General features: G+C 36.2%; 1 long non-coding RNA gene and 1 pseudogene across 1 annotated transcript in view; one reads left to right on the top strand and one right to left on the bottom strand.

The window, feature by feature from the left end:
• Positions 1–453: 453 nt before the first annotated feature.
• On the bottom strand, positions 454–14098 carry LOC127504858 (NACHT, LRR and PYD domains-containing protein 12-like; annotated as a pseudogene).
• Positions 8007–16676, top strand: part of LOC127508729 (uncharacterized) — a 227056-nt gene continuing 218386 nt past the window's right edge. Inside the window, exon 1 of the long non-coding RNA XR_007928890.1 lies at positions 8007–8154. This is a non-coding gene — a long non-coding RNA (uncharacterized LOC127508729). The remainder of the gene's footprint in view (positions 8155–16676) is intronic.

Below are 16676 nucleotides of genomic sequence, written 5' to 3'. Positions count from 1 at the left end.
TTTCACATAATCATTATTTGATCTGAATCACTGAACTCATTTAGAGCCCAATCTCTGAGTTAGATTTACAGTATTGATTACAGCAGCACTGTGATTCTACAGCAGAAGATCAGCTGTTTCAATATAATCTGAAGGAATTCTCAAAAGTTGTTTCGATCGAGTCAGCGGGGCTTTATCCACAACAAAGAGCCCTGTTAAATGTTTAGCTATTAATTGTATTGTTCAAATTCTGTGTGTTTGTCACCATGCAGTCATGTTCACTGAACTAATCAAAGCCCTCAAACTGGGTTTCTCAGTCCTGAATCTAAACTTTACAGATGTGACGTGACAGACAGTGAATGTGATTCAACCATGTGCAAAGAAAACCAGTAACAGTTACGCAGCAGTTAATTTTTTTTTTTTAAGATATTTTCACCTGTTACTTTCACTGCTGCAACCCAATGAAGTCAGTCATTTTAATCAATAATTAGAATTTATTTTCACTTGAATCAAACATGTTAGCACAAGAAAGCATATTTTAGGTTACCTGACCAAATGTTTTTACAAACCAATACAAAACATGGGAAAATGAAAATATAAACAGTAACACAAGATGTTGATGTAGCAACAAACAAAATATAAGAATATGATTTTCTCAGATATTTCTAAAATTATTAACCTTTACGCTTACATACTTCTACAGTGTATAAACACAGAGTGAGCCAAAATGACCTACATAACAATGAATGCATAATTTTAGTGTTGCAGAAGATGATCTTATCTAAGTTATGATAATAGCAATAATTATTTTATATGCATATATATTGGTCAAGAAGAACATTTCTGACTTAACAGTTTGTTAAGTCTGTCACATTATGTGCTTTATCTAAAATATTTTCAAGCCCAAATCAGATATATAGTTGCAACAAAACAAATATATTATGATAATGGTGCAGTGTCTCTCTATAAACCATAGTAAGGCAGACTGATCATGTGGGATCACAAAGGGAAAGGGAACATTCCCAGAGGTGCTCCTCCAGCGTTTCTTCTCAGATGAGACCTGAAGAAAATAATAACTACACTCCACTCGTCCGGATTTACCATTATCTGTAGTTTCAACATCCCAGTGGTCAGCCATTTGTAAGAATCTCCATCGAAAAAGAAAAGTATGTTGATGCGTCTATGAAAGCACACCCTTTCAATATGATATTATATAGTGTTTTTTATAGATATACTTTGTGAAAACAGATTTGGTTTAGATGTACACTATAGCATGTAGATGGCCTATTAGACTTCTCGGCACGGTTGTCTATTTTTAAGTGTTTTGGGGGCCAAAAAATTATTTTCAGTACATAGGTGTTGTGTAAATGTAACCCATCCTAACAAGTTGATGATGACAGAAAATGTGCAGAGCGGTGGGTCTCCAGGACACAGACTAAAAACCACTGCATTAGTTGTTTAATTTAAAAATTAGAGGGAAAAATGTGACTGCTTGGAAAAGTGACAGCTTGTTTGTGACGTCTCCTTGTCATCGTTTTTCACATCAAGTTGCTGAATCTGACCCAGAGATACTGATGATTCAGGATAAACTGCAAATCCAGCATAGAGGGGTTCAGTGAATGTGGTGTTGAATGTGTGTAAGTGTGTGAGTGTGTGTGTGTCAGAGACGCTGTAGAAGGACAGAGTGCCGGCCGGCCAGTCCAGATAAACTCCTATTCTTTTCGAGGGTGGTGAAGGAGTTGGTATATTACTGCACGCATTATTGTGCCAGATACTGAAATCATTATCACAACAGTACAAACTCCAGGATTTTTTATTGTATCCAAGCCAGCAGTCACTCACCCCTTTCCTGTTGATTCCTTTATAGGCAACTGCTACATCAGCACTCGTCCCACTAAATTCAGCCTCCCAGTAACAGCGTCCAGTCAGACTCTCTCGACACAGAACCTGCTCCTGGTGCTCAAATCTCTCTGGATGATCAGCATACGGCTGTGGCTTTTCCGCATATGTTGCCTTTCTGTTGTTCTCAGACAGGATGAGTTGAGTGTGTGCTGTGTTTGGATCCAGTGTGAGATCACAGGCATCTGAACACAAGAAGAGAGAAACATGAATGTTTTAGAGCTCTCTCTCTCTCTGTGTTTGTGTGTGTGCATGGTATATTTTGTACCCAAAAGTGAGCAAAACCTGACACTTGTAAAACTGGTATAAAAATAAAGTAATTAAAGTTTTTTTTATGTAAAAATGCAAGTTTTCTGTGATGGGTAGGTTTAGGGTGCGGATTCGGGTTAGGTTATAAATGCATAACTATCTGTATAAAAACAATAGAAGTCTATGCAATGTCCTCATTTAGATAGCTGTGTGTGTGAGTGAGTGAGTGAGTGAGTGAGTGTACTTGTTTCGACTATACTTGTGAGGATCAAATGTCCTCACTTATATTGTAGAATACTTTCACAACCCACTAGTGAGGACACTGACTGGTCCTCACTATTTTAAAAGGCTTATAAATCAACCAAAATATGTTTTTAATTTAAATCTAATGATGTGCACATGTTTCTGTGATGGGTAGGTTTAGGAGTAGGGGTTGGGTTAGGTGATAGAAAATATCATTGACATGATATAAAATTCATGGAAGTCTATGCAATGTCCTCACTAAGATAGCAAAACAAACATTGTGTGTGTGTGTGCGTGTGTGTGTGTGTCTGTGTGTGTGTGTGTGTGTGTGTGTGTGTGTGTGTGTAAGAGAGAAAAGACCTACATTTTCTCAGTCCTGGTGTGATTCTGAAATGGCATCTGTGATCCAAACTAGAAAGAGACAAATATAAACCACAAATGATAAATGTTTGATCATCAGAAGTGTTCAAGAAGCATTTAAAATATCAGTAAGCACACTAAGATAAAAGAATACTGATTTCTCAAATGAGGCACTCAAAAGAGAAAACAGGATTCTGGTAAGAAACATTAATAAACCCTAAAAGCTGCAAAGCTCTAAAAACAGACTATCCAAATGATCATATACAAAAACCAACAACATCCATAACACCGTGAGGATAAACTCAACATCAAGTGACTAAACATGCAAGTGCACATTTATTTCTACTAATGGTTAATTTTGGGCCAGAAACAAGTACACAACAGTCACACAAGGTCCCACCAGAGGAAGTGCATCACACCCTACTAAGCAAAGTTATGTCCAGAAGACGTCTTTTCAATGTCTTTGTCACAAAAGTCGTACGTTGAAAAGATGTCCACTGAGGAGCCAGAATGAAAGTTTTTATGACGTCTTTTTTTTTAGCATCTTTTGCACGTCTGATATAGACATTCATGGAACCTCCGTACAAGGTTAAAAAAAAAAAAAAAAACTCAGCCACGGATCCATCCATAGGCAGTAAAACACACGTTCACACCAGCAATGAATGTGAAAAACTAAAAAAGCTTCATGCTGCAATGCATGATGGGTGGTTTCATAGTACAAAACTCATCCTTGATTCCCAAGCTTTTTAGTTTTGATTGTCACCGGTGTTGTGATTCATATCCAAAATCTTGATGTCTGTGTGTGACAACATGATACATTTGCTCAAACATTTTGTGCTTTTTATCCACCTTCAGGATACATGATCATTTTAATGCTATTGGTGTCAATACTGCAGTTACACACAGTTTTTTTTATTTTATTTTTAACACAAAATTAAAAACAGAACATTAAATGCTCGTTTTATGATGATTTTGTTATCAACAAGGAGCTGCAACACCTGTTTCCTGCTTTATCTCGGCTTTCTTTGTCATAACAAATGTCTTTTACAAACAGACAGTTACAGCAACCAAAGTAAAACTAACACAAGAAGTACGAGGACCAAGATCCCAACTTAAGCAAACACTGAACACCACAATGGTGACTTCAAATGAAACATCAACATCTAAACCTCTGTTAATTCTCAATAAGATCTTCTGTAGACGTGTGACAGAAATAAAGTCAGTCTGGTTAGTAATAAGTGAAGCTGGTAATGCTGTTTGTGGAGTTGTTTAAACAGATCTTCAGAGATTTAATGTATTTTACTTGCAGTTGATTTACCAAATGCTCAATCATCAGTTATTTGATCATTAATTATATCATTAACTTCAACACTGTTTCAGTGTTTCTTTTAACATTGTGGAGATTGGACTCATATAAACACAGATCAGTGTTCACTGGGGATTTTACTGTGTATGTTGTACATTTCAGCAACTATCCAAGTTTTTTACCTGTAAATACTTTTATTTCATTTTATTTTATTTTACATATAAACATAAAAAAGTTTGTTTTTAAATAAAAATTATTTTACAAGTATGTGTATTTTATGTCTGTGTCTAAGTGGGAAACACTGTCTCCTCACAACAAGAAGGTCTCTGGTTCGGATCTTTCCATCAGATCTAGTTTCCCTCACAGTCCAAAGATGTGTGAATTACAGATGCTAAGCTGTCTAAAGGTGTGAACGTGTGTTTTACTGCCTATGGATGGATCTGTGGCTGAGGTTTTATTTTTTAACATTCCATGAACGTCTATATCGGACGTGCAAAAGACATCAAAAAAAGACGTCATAAAAACTTTCATTCTGGCTCCTCAGTGGACGTCTTTTCAACATACGACTTTTGTGACAACGACGTTGAAAAGACGTCTTCTGGACATAACTTTGCTTAGTGGGACATACATAAAAACATTTATCTATCACACAACAGTAATTTATAATATACACTAAAGGAAAACACTACATTAAGGAAATACATTTGTTAACATGAACTAACAATAAAAATTACTTCTAAAGCATTTATTAATAATTTTAGTTAATGATAAATTAAATATTTAATAATAAATTAAAATCAAAAGTTGCATCTGTTAACAGTCAGTGGTTGGTTGGTTGGTTTTCCTTGGCTGTTTTCTAGTGAATAACAAGTTAAAATACTATAAAAGAGCAATTTAAAAACCTATACAATGTGAGCTATACAAGGTATAAGATAAAAACTCTAAAACTGTTTCTAGGTTAACTAGAATCAGTTAAAAATTCTTCTAAAGTGTTTGCTGAGTAATATAATTTCCTAAGATAACTTAGACATATTAATTTAATAAAATAGGTTTAAGTGATACTGAACTCTCACATGAGGAACATACAGTAGTGGTGGGTCTTCATTTGATATTAAGAACGTGTGTGTGATTCTGGAATGTCCATTTCAGCATTGTGTATATATGATCTGATCCCAGCGAATGTTGAGAATAAAGATGCAACTTTTACCCACAGTAGGGTTAATTTTATAGTTTATTGTTCTTACACTGATCCCATTCATTTTAATCATTAGTTAATGGAGCTGAGCTAACGTGAACTAACAGTAAACAGGTATATTTTTATTATTTACACTCCTCACTAACGCTAAAGATTAATCAATACTGTATCAAATGTATAGCTAATTGTAAAAAAAAAGTAACTAATGGAAGATTATTGTAAAGTGTTACCCACTAAAGCATATATAGTAATACACAAGTCTTCAAATTATTATTTATGTTTTGTTTTAGTAAGTGGAATGTATCAATTTTGATATTGAAGACATTCTTTTTGCCATTAATCGTAATAATCCAGAGATATTTTTGTATGAACACAGAGATCTGCACAGAGATCTGATCTCACTGTCTAGTCTGTAAGGTCCAAGGGTGGAACTAATATGATCTCAAATATCAATTTGATGTAGTTTTGTTAATTAATAAATACTGTTTTTGAAAACATATGCACTTTACATCAAGAACCTAAAACATTTGCGCAGTACTGTATATGTATATATTAAGCTATATAAAGTATATCACCCAGCTGATATTATTAGTCAGCTTGAATAAAGCCCTGTTACTGCCCCACATACTTGAGTATCTGCAGTGAGCAGTTTGGATTCTTCAGTTTGTCGTTGAGCAGTTGGACTCCTTATTGTCTTGGGTGATTGTAGCTCAGATCCAGCTCTCTCAGGTGTGAGGGGTTTGAAATCAGAGCTGAAGACAGATAACCACAACCTTCCTCTGTCACCATACAGCCAGACAACCTACAGACATACAGTCAGATCATCTACAGACACAACAACATTATGACCAACTGACTGTACATTATTTGTCATTTTATTTATATAGCACCATATAATTACAAAGTCCATTGTCCAAGGTGCTTTACTGTCATAGGTAAAACTAAAAACAAACAGAGATAAAGCAAAGTTCGAATAGCAATACTACTACTAATAATAATTATTATTATTATTTTAAAGCAAGAGAGAGTAAATAAGCCTTAAGTTTGGACATAAAAATAGACAGAGTAGGTGCCAATCTGATGTGTAGTGGTAAACTACTCCAAAGATTGGGACTGGCTACCTCAAACACTCCATCACCCCTATGTATCAGTCTGGTTTTTGGCACCTTTAGTTGAATTTGATTCCCTGACCTAAGCAATCTAGAGGGCTGGTGAATTGAAATGAGGTTAGAGAGATATAAGGGAGCAAGCTTATGAACGGATTTATAGACTAGTATGAGTACCTTGTAATCAATTCTATATCTTACAGGCAACCAGTGAAGGGAAGCAAGTATAGGTGTAATATGCTCCCACTTACGTGTAGTCAACATCCTAGCAGCAGAATTCTGTTTTAATTGTAGCCGTGCAAGAACGGACTGACTAAAGCAAATTGCAGTAGTCCAAACGGGATAAAATAAAGGCATGAATGGCCTTTTTTTCTGTCCTTAAAATTAAGAAATGACTTAATTTTAAAATGATCCCTTATATGTTCTTAATACCTAAGTATCTGCAGCTGACAGTTTGGACTCTTCAGTCCATCAGAAATAATCTTCACTCCTGAATCCTGCAGGTCATTGTTACTCAAATCAAGCTCTCTCAGGACACAGTTTGAGGATTGAAAAGCTAATGATACAATTTCACATGACTGAGCAGTGAGATTACAGCCAGCAAAACTAAAAGAAAGCAAAACAAGATTTATTAGTTAATAAACTTAACCAAGCTATGCAACTTTTTCTCTGTGAATTTCAATATCAGTTTAATTCTTGCAGACAGCACAAATTATAATGCATTTTAGAAAGAATAATGTCACCCAGTAGAAACATTTCTTAACTTTACTAAAAGTAATTAAATTCTCACAGAGCTTTTGTGCAGTTGATCACAGCTGGTATCAGTCTTCTTCTACCCTCATCTGATGAGTTGTATTTCTTGAGGTCCAGCTCATCCAGCACCTCCTCTGACATCTGAAGCATGTAGGCGATTGTTGAGCAGTGAGCAGGAGAGAGTTTCTTCTCTGAGTGTTTGTCTGATTTCACAAACTCCTGAATCTCTCTGGACAGACTCTGATCTTTGACTTCCAGCAGACATAGGAACAGATTGGTGGATCTTTCAGTGGAGAGTCCATGCCCATCTTTGATCTTCTCTTTAATGTACTGTGTGGTTCTCCTGATGCTCTCTGAGCTGTTCTCTGTGTGTGTCAGTAGATCCTGTAAGAGTCTCTGATTGGACTCCAGCGAGATGCCCAACAGGAACCGCAGGAACAGATCCAGGTGTCCATTCTCACTCTCAAGGGTTTTATTGACTATTTCCCTATGCAGATTATGCACTACATCAAAGAAATGCAATGTGTCAACATGTTTCCCTACATAATAGTAAAACACATAGAGAGCAGCAAGAAACTCCTGGATGCTCAGATGAATGAAGCTGTAGACTTTCCTCTGATGAATCACAGATTCCTCCTTAAAGATCTCAGTGCAAATCCCAGAATACACTGAGGCATCAGTGACATCTATGCCGCTCTCTCTCAGGTCCTCCTCATAGAATATCACATTGCCCTTCATCAGCTGATTGAAAGCCACTTCAGCAAGTTTCACAATCACTTCTCTGTTGGACTGCAGGAGTTTCTCTTGAACTCTCTCTTCACACTTCTGATTCCTCATGTTGATCTGAATCAGAAGGAAGTGGATGTACATTTCAGTCAGAGTTTGAGGGATTTCTGCACTCAGATCTTCTTTTAGGAGCTTCTGAAGCACAGTGGATGAGATCCAGCAGAAGACGGGTATGTGGCACATGATGTGGAGGCTTCTTGCTCTTCTGATGTGTGAGATGATTCTGCTGGCTTGATGCTCATCACTGATTCTCTTCCTGAAATATTCCTCCTTCTGAGGTTCATTAAATCCCTGAATTTCTGTCAGACGGTTAATGTATTTGGAGGGGATCTGATTGGCTGCTGCTGGTCTGGAGGTGATCCAGATGAGAGCAGAGGGAAGCAGCTCTCCTTTCATGAGGTTTGACATCAACACACCCACTGATGAAGTCTCAGTCACATCAGAAACTTTCTGAGCATCTGAAAACATCAGTGTGATTCTGTTTTCATCCAGACCATCAAAGATGAACACAACTTTACACTCCTCATAAATCTTTGAGTCCAGATCTTGAAGTTCAGGATGAAAGTCCAGCAGAAGTCTGTGAAGACTGTACTGATGATCTCGAATCAAGTTCAGCTCTCGAAATGGAAGCACAAACATGAAATCTACATCCTTATTGGCTTTTCCCTCAGCCCAGTCCAGAATGAACTTCTGCACAGAGACGGTTTTTCCGATTCCAGCGATGCCTTTAGTAAGAACAGTCTTGATTTGGTCTTTCTCCTCACATCCTTGTTCAGGTGAGGCTTTAAAGATGTCACTGCAGTAGATTGGAGTGTCTTGTGAGCGTTGTGTTCTGGCTGTCTTCTCCATCTGTAAAACCTCATGTTCTTCATTCACTCCTTCTCTCTCTCCCTCTATGATGTAGAGCTGTGTGTAGATCCTGTTCAGGAGGGTTTCATTCCCTTGGAGTTTGTTTCCCTCAAATAATCTCTCATACTTGTTCTTCATGCTGGTTTTGTGCTGGTCTTTGACTCTCTGCAAGTCTTCAGTCTCCAGTGTGTGTGTCTGCAGGACTGCTTCAGTTTTGTCCTGCCTGATGTGAATCTGACAGTGTGATATAGAGGATGGCACAGATCTGATCAGCACATGTTTCTCTCCTCTGCTGAAATTGAAAAAAAAAAAAAGTAAAAAAAAAGAAAAAAGTCACCGATTGTTGGAGACCTTCAGAAATACATAGGTTACCAGCAGGTATGATATCTAGGTTAAAGCCTGTGCAGTGCATGTGGCATATTTTGGAGTGCATTTAAAAGGATAGTTCACCCAAAAATCAAAATTACTCCAAGCTTTACTCACCCTCAAGCCATCCTAGGTGTATATGACAATCTTCTTTCAGACGAACACAATCGGAGATATATTTAAAAATTTCCTTGCTCTCCAAAGATTTATAATGGTAGTGAATGGGTGGGGGGGCCAAAAGAAATTTGAAGCCCAAAAGAAATGCATCCATCCATCATAAATATAATCCATACAGCTCCAGGTGGTTAATAAAGGCCTTTTGAAGCGAGTTATAGTGATAACAGCCAATCACATTACTTTCCGGTGTTGCGTGAACGCAATTGGCTAGGGACTGCTCTAGAGTGTTTGCATAAGACGATCTGCGTTGGCGCTTGAAAAGTTGAGAAATCTTCAACTTCTGCCGCTTGCAACGCAAGTGAAGCGATGCGACGGAACCCACAATTCAGTTCGGCAACGCATAACATCAACCATTCAAAGTAAACGAGGAGTGTTAACGCCGACGACCCGTGTGAATGCAGCATAACACACCTCAGTGACATTAACACTGAGATCCTCAAATATGTGTGAGTGTGTTTTGTCATTTAAAAACCTTTATAAATTATCTTTATCTTGATCTATAACGCAAGATGGGCGCCGCCATCTTAAGTTTGCCCCGCAGTTCGCAGAGTCCTGTCAGTCGGATTTACAGCAGGTGAATTCATCAGTTTCTCCCGAAATATATGAAAGTAAGTGGCTGGTGAACTGGAAGAATAGTAAGGTAAACTTTATAGTTACTTAGGCCCATTATGTGTGTCTGATATGAATAAATGTCAGGAAATTATCTTTGAATGGATTGTTATTGCTGCTTCCACTGATGTCTGACATCAGTGTGTATTTTATAAACTCTAAATGTTTTGTTTTACTGGTGCTTATGCGTATTTAAATGTCTGAAACCTTAATAAAAACATTATGTTGCTGAAAACACTGCATAGCTGTGATATATGACAAGAGTTGCGTGCGTCTGTCAATGCGCGAAAGCACACTTTGAATCTGGCAGTTATGTGACGTCGCTGAACGTTTTAAATCCCATATGTGGGACTGTACGCCCAGGGGCACAGAAATAAAAATCCCATATGTGGGACCGTAGAGCTAATTCTTGACGGGTGTTTTGTTTTTCTCTATCCTCTGCACGTCTGCGTTCATCATTGCGTCACGCGTCAGGTCAGAGGTCACTCTCCTGGTGCAAATCAATGTGTAAGGACGTCTGTCGGAAACTAGTTATTTTACTTTATAAAGTTTTAAATGTGGATATTTTTCTTACAAAAACCCATCACTTCGTTTCAGAAGGCCTTTATTAACCCCCTGGAGCCAAATGGATTATATTTATGATGGATGGATGCATTTATTTTGGGCTTCAAAACATGTCCTCCCGTTCACTACCATTGTAAATCTTTGGAGAGCCAGGATATTTTTACATATATCTCTGATTGTTTTTGTCTGTAAGAAGATAGTCATATACACCTAGGATGGCTTGAGGGTGAGTAAATCATGGAATAATTTTCATTTTTGGGTGAACTATCCCTTTAATGTTTTTTTTGTTAAATCTTTCTTCATTATTCATGTAATGCTGGGTACACACCACAAGATAATCGGGTTGATTTTGGGCCAATTTCTCCCCTTCTGACAGGTAATGTCCCCATTATCTTGATGGTTCTACAGATTATCTTATCAGATTTTCCTGTGGTGTGAGGTGTGTTAAGAGTGACCGAATCTGCTTGGAAGAATGTCGGAGGCGACCCGATCACGAATCAACATGTAGAATATTTACGATCAGAAATCTTGATGTGTAGGGGAAACCCAGAGGACAAGCGTGCACACTCTCTGGAGATTATCACGTGAAACGAAACAATATCCAATCAGAAAGCGAGCTGACAGAAGACAGAAGCATAACAAAGTTAAATGGATCTGGACAGCAGAGATGGAGGATCAGCTTGTCGATTTGTGGCAACAGCACGATTGTTTACTCTGAAGTCTCGAGAGATTTAGCGAGATTTCCCTTATTCACAGTCAGGACTCTGGTTGAAAATCTGTTGGTGTGTGGTGTGCTGTCTTTGTCATATCTCGGCACGGCACACACTATAGGAAGAAAACGGTTAAATCTGGGATTTTTTTGTCCTCATGTTTGTGGTCTCTCACATTTTGAAAATCTTTTAGTGTGTACCCAGCATTAGTTGCACTATAGTAAAACATAAAATAACTGTTCATACTAACATAGGATCATAAATCACTGGTCCATCATTGAGTTCAGGAGGTGCCTTTATGGATCCTTCACTCTTCAGAGACACACCACTGGGGTCTGGAGACTCTGATCTCTTTCTGTTCCCCCTATGGATACTGACAAATTAAACAAAATTATAAAAACATAATTTTAGAAGGCTATACTATATAACAGTGGTTCTCAACCACAGTTCTAGAAGTCCACTTTTAGACTTTTAGACTGTTTAATTAGGGAGACCTGCACATGTGCAGTACCTGACCTCTAGAACTGTAGTTGGAAACCACTGCCACACAACATGAATGCACCAGAGATTTATTATTAATTTCCAGATGTTTTTCATCTAAAGTCATTTACAAATATGGAATACAATAACCAGTTAATCTAATGGAGACAGTGAACATGAGAACTGCTGAAATATAAAGTTAAACATGTTAGGGAAATAAACAGTTAAAGTAGAAAACAATTATTTTTTAAATCTACATTACACAGAAAAAAACTAGTGGTTGAACAGGATTTCAGCTGCTCAAAAAATAGTTTTTAGACACTTCCTGAAAATTGCAAGAGCTGTTTAGGGAGGGGTGGAACGATCAATTCACCAGAGAGCAACAATGGCAATTAAAGTTCAGAAAAGTAATTATCTGCTTCTCTGTGATGGTACTATGAAACACAGCTCACTACCTTCAAGCTTCTGGAATGCACTGTAAATCACTTTAGATGAAACCTTCTGTCAATGATTAAATTTCCAGTGACTTACCTGGGGTCAGAGGTCACGGTTCCATCGCTGGATTCAAGGACATGCTTCCTCATGGATTGATCACTCTTCATTGGCACACAGCTCGATCCAGGAGATGGAGAAATCATTTCAGAGGCATCATCTTCTCTCTCTTTACAGAGACTCATTTTAGTGTTTTCTTACTCTTATTTGCCAAAAGACTGATTTCAGACCTTTTCTGTGGAAACACAAAATTATTTTTTTTTTCCAATAGTTTTCTGTAGTACAATGATAAAGCTTCATTAAAATAGTGTGACCGAGCGTTCATGCAAGGTTCGCCTAAAATACTTAGAAATAAGAAAACAATAAATGACAGTCGTCCTTCACTTTATTCTCTGCCACATCTGTATCAACCAGCCTGAAAAACCCGTGACACTCCAGTACAAAAGTGCGCATGCACAAACCAAGCCCCGAGGGGAAAAATACATTGCACACACATATACACAACGAGCACCAGAACGTACAGAATTAATACATCATGACAGAATCAAATAAAGTCTGTTACAATAGTCTTAATAATCTGGATAGCTTTTGCAGACTTTCTACCTTCTCCATATTATAAAATAAAAAATATAGTTTAATGTAATCTAAAAAAGAAGATTCTTTAAAGGTTCTTTAGGGACACATATACAATGTCCTGTTTAAGCTATTTTTACGTTATTTAAAAATAACCAACCTGCAATTTTCTAGGAAAGTGATTTTATGGTTGCAAAAAATAAAACCTAAAAAGAATGTAGAATGTTCCTATTCGTACATCTTTCAGTTTGTTTTTAATGATAGCTATTAATTAAAACAAATGTCCAGCTAACAGAATTGTGTTATAAGAACGTTCTCTAAATATTCAGTGTTGGTTCTGAGAACATTAAAAACGTCCAGTTTTCTTGACGTTAGAGGAACGTTTTTATAAGGTATAATGTTCCACAAACATTCTTTCAACTTAATTTTGATCTAAAATTCAACATTCTAGGAATGTTGATTTGTAACATTCCAAGAACATGAAAATGTTCAGTTTCCTTAATGTTAGTAGAATGTTATTTAAAGGTTAGTATGATGTTCCTGAAATAAAGTGTGACAGAAATAAAGTCAGTCTGGTTAGTAATAAGTGAAGCTGGTGATGCTGTTTGTGGAGTTTAATCAGATCTTCAGAGATTTAATGTCTTTTATCTTCAGTTCATCTAAGGCTGTGGCTGAAGAAAGTTGTAGTTTGTGTTCTTATTTCTCTTTCTTTCAGTGTTTGTTCACAGCAGGTGTTTGAATGATTGAAAGAATGTTTCAGGAACATCATACTAACCTTTAAATAACATTCTACTAACATTAAGGACACTGAACATTTTCATGTTCTTGGAATGTTACAAATCAACATTCCTAGAAAGTTGAATTTTAGATCAAAACTAAGTTGAAAGAACGTTTAAAAAACATCATACCTTATAAAAACGTATAAAAACGTTCCTGTAACGTTTTTTTACGTTCCCAGAACCAACACTGAATATTTAGAGAACGTTCTTATAACAAAATTCTGTTAGCTGGGTAGCAGGATAACAAAAGTAATTTATATAAACTCGTTAATGGTCTACCTTTGGTTAGTTAGTCTGTACTGTCGAAATGTTTTGTTTTTTGTTGTTGTTTTGAATCCCATGTGAAGAAGGACAGAAACGTAAACGCAGTAGGTTAATCATTAACATTTCCGCCATTATGGTTTGCGAGTTTGAACTGTAGAAATATACTGATTTGTGCTTAAAATCCAGCATTTAAACTAAATAGTCATTTTGATATTTTTAAAACATGTAATAAGTTCTGGACTTACCGTTAAATATACGTCCGTTTCATATCCAGAGTTTACAGGTTAAAGCCGTCGACTGGCATCTCTTCTTCTCCTTGTGTTTTTATTTTTTTATTTTTACTTTCGTTTATACCTGGTTAGGTGTCTTGTTTTCTTTTAACCCCACTAAATGAAAACTTGCGCCCTCTAGTGTCGCAAAGCGGATTTAACAGGACTGCAGTCAGAAAACCAGAGACCCAGTGTTCACTGTGCAGCTGTACAGTAGAGACATTTTCACTTCATCTGACCCTCAAAAGCTCCTTTCACTGCTGCAACATGATCAGATCAGCTTCATTTAGACATATTAATAATTTGTCATTGATGTATTACTTAATTAAAACTGTTTAATTTAGATGTTACCATATAAAGCACATTTTTAGGTCACATTACCAAATGTTTTAACAAAGCCAATCCAAAACATGTGAAAGACTAAATTCTAATAAGGTCTAATATACAGACCTTAGTCAGAGGAAGTGCAACATTGAATTTGGATAGATGTCTTGCTGTCAGAAATGAAATATGACCCTGACTAAAAGTCTACTGAACAGGGAGAAGATTCCTTAAACAGTTTCGAACAATCCAGCAGGATGAAACTGAGTCTGTGGATCCTCTCCCTTACGAAAAGAAAAGAAATTTCCCTATATATGAATGATCAATATATTAAATGATTTATATTTGAAAATATACAGAATAATATATTGTGTTAATACAATATATTAAATAACAAACAAGGAATTGCCGCTTTTCACATATTGAAAAATATGTGACCATATATATCATAATGTATGTAAGTTTATATTCAGTAATACACTTCATAATATATAGATGTATATGTGATCAGATGTAGTACTGCATGTGTAATTTATTGCATTTATATTTACTCACACACATATATAGAGAAATATATTATGTAATACATTTCTTATATTTTATAATTATTTACATTTATAAATGTTTCATATTTTCAAGCTAGTGAACAATAGCACAAGCACACCTACATGTACTATAGTATTTAGTAAAGAGACTATCACTGTGCTGAAGAGAACACAAACATTACCTTTTAAATAAAGTAATTATAGTCCTAATGATGTTCATTCAATCATCATCCTAACCACAGACTCTACGGCTCAATGATAACCCCAAAAACTCACACATACCAGAAAACATTTTAAATTACAAAATAATACAACATTAAACACTAACAGATCTCCCCTTATATTAATATTGAGAAAAACACATGAAATAACACTTAATTTTAACATTTACTCTATTTACACTAAGTGCAAATTGCTCATCTTGTTGGCTAATGGTATTTTAGCTCCACCCATGATGTCTGGTTGGGCCACACAAGACTGAAAAAGATGCAAAATAATAATAAATAAAAGTCACAAAATAATTATTGAATTCTTTGGAACTTGGATGAGTAATAAAGATGAGCAAGAGCTGTGGGAGGAGTGAATGCCAGGATTTACCAGTGTGTGTAAGTGTGTGTACTGGTATTCCCTATGTTATGGGGACCAAACAAAGTTGGCAATACCAGTAGATTTTGACCTTGTGGGGACATTTTTCAGGTCCCCACGAGGAAACAAGCGTATAAATCATACAGAATGATGTTATTTGAAAATGTAAAAATGCAGAAAGTTTTCTGTGATGGGTAGGTTTAGGGGTCAGGGTAGTGTAGGGGGAGAGAATGTACAGTTTGTACAGTATAAAAAGAAACGAAAGAAAAGGGTGCACATAATGCCTTTATATGGACATGGTTTGGTTTTATGTAAATTAGTTCATAACCCTCTCAACATGTTGGACTTCATTGTGCTTTGTCAATTTAACATAGACACGTATATACTTAAATTTTCATTAATACTATTACTTTATATTGCAATGCTAGTTTTATTTCTGCCCTTTTGTCAGAAAGTGGACAAAAAGGGCAGATTCTGTGGACCCAAGCATCAAGTTAAACTAAGACATGACTATTCATACTTTGTTTAACCAGTTAGCCTACAGTCCTCAGCTGGGTGTGTCCTGAAAAGCTAGCTAAAGTTTTGTAAAGTAAACATCTGTGGAAACAAGCCTCACCTTAATTTACTTGGAGATTTTGCTATCTCGTGACGTACCATTCTGTAATGTCAACAAAGTCTCTTCAGCTGAATGAAGAGCTTCTTTCAGCTTCCCCTTTAATGAACTGGGCTGCGATACCCAAGCATTTAATAATTATAAATAAGTATCAGTAACACTTTACAATAACAGTACATGAATAATCATGTACTAATACCTGAATTAATAGTTACTTCAACATGAACTCATGATTAATGAAGATATGTACTAATAATGAACAAATGAAGAGCGATCCTTAACTACGACAGGAGTCATAAAGATTCATGCATGAAAACAGCAGCCTTAACTACATGTTAATACATGTTTGATAATTAATGCATTAATTAACATTTAGGGTAAACTAAATCAAACAGTCTTTATAAGAAGGAAAAATAAATATTTGGACTTAAACATGTGATTACTGCCATAATTTAAACTGTAAATCATAATCTGCCATCTGCAGCTTTGTGACAAATAATTGGAATGGCACATATTTAGCCATTAATTACATAGATCCATCTAATCAAACGTGGAAAATAGACTAACTACCACTAATACATTTAATTTGATCTAAATCGTTTTC

The sequence above is a fragment of the Ctenopharyngodon idella genome, chromosome 1 (genome assembly GCF_019924925.1).
Source record: "Ctenopharyngodon idella isolate HZGC_01 chromosome 1, HZGC01, whole genome shotgun sequence".
Lineage (NCBI taxonomy): Eukaryota > Metazoa > Chordata > Actinopteri > Cypriniformes > Xenocyprididae > Ctenopharyngodon > Ctenopharyngodon idella.
Note: the sequence above shows the minus strand (reverse complement) of the source record. Positions and strands in the feature narration are given on the sequence as shown.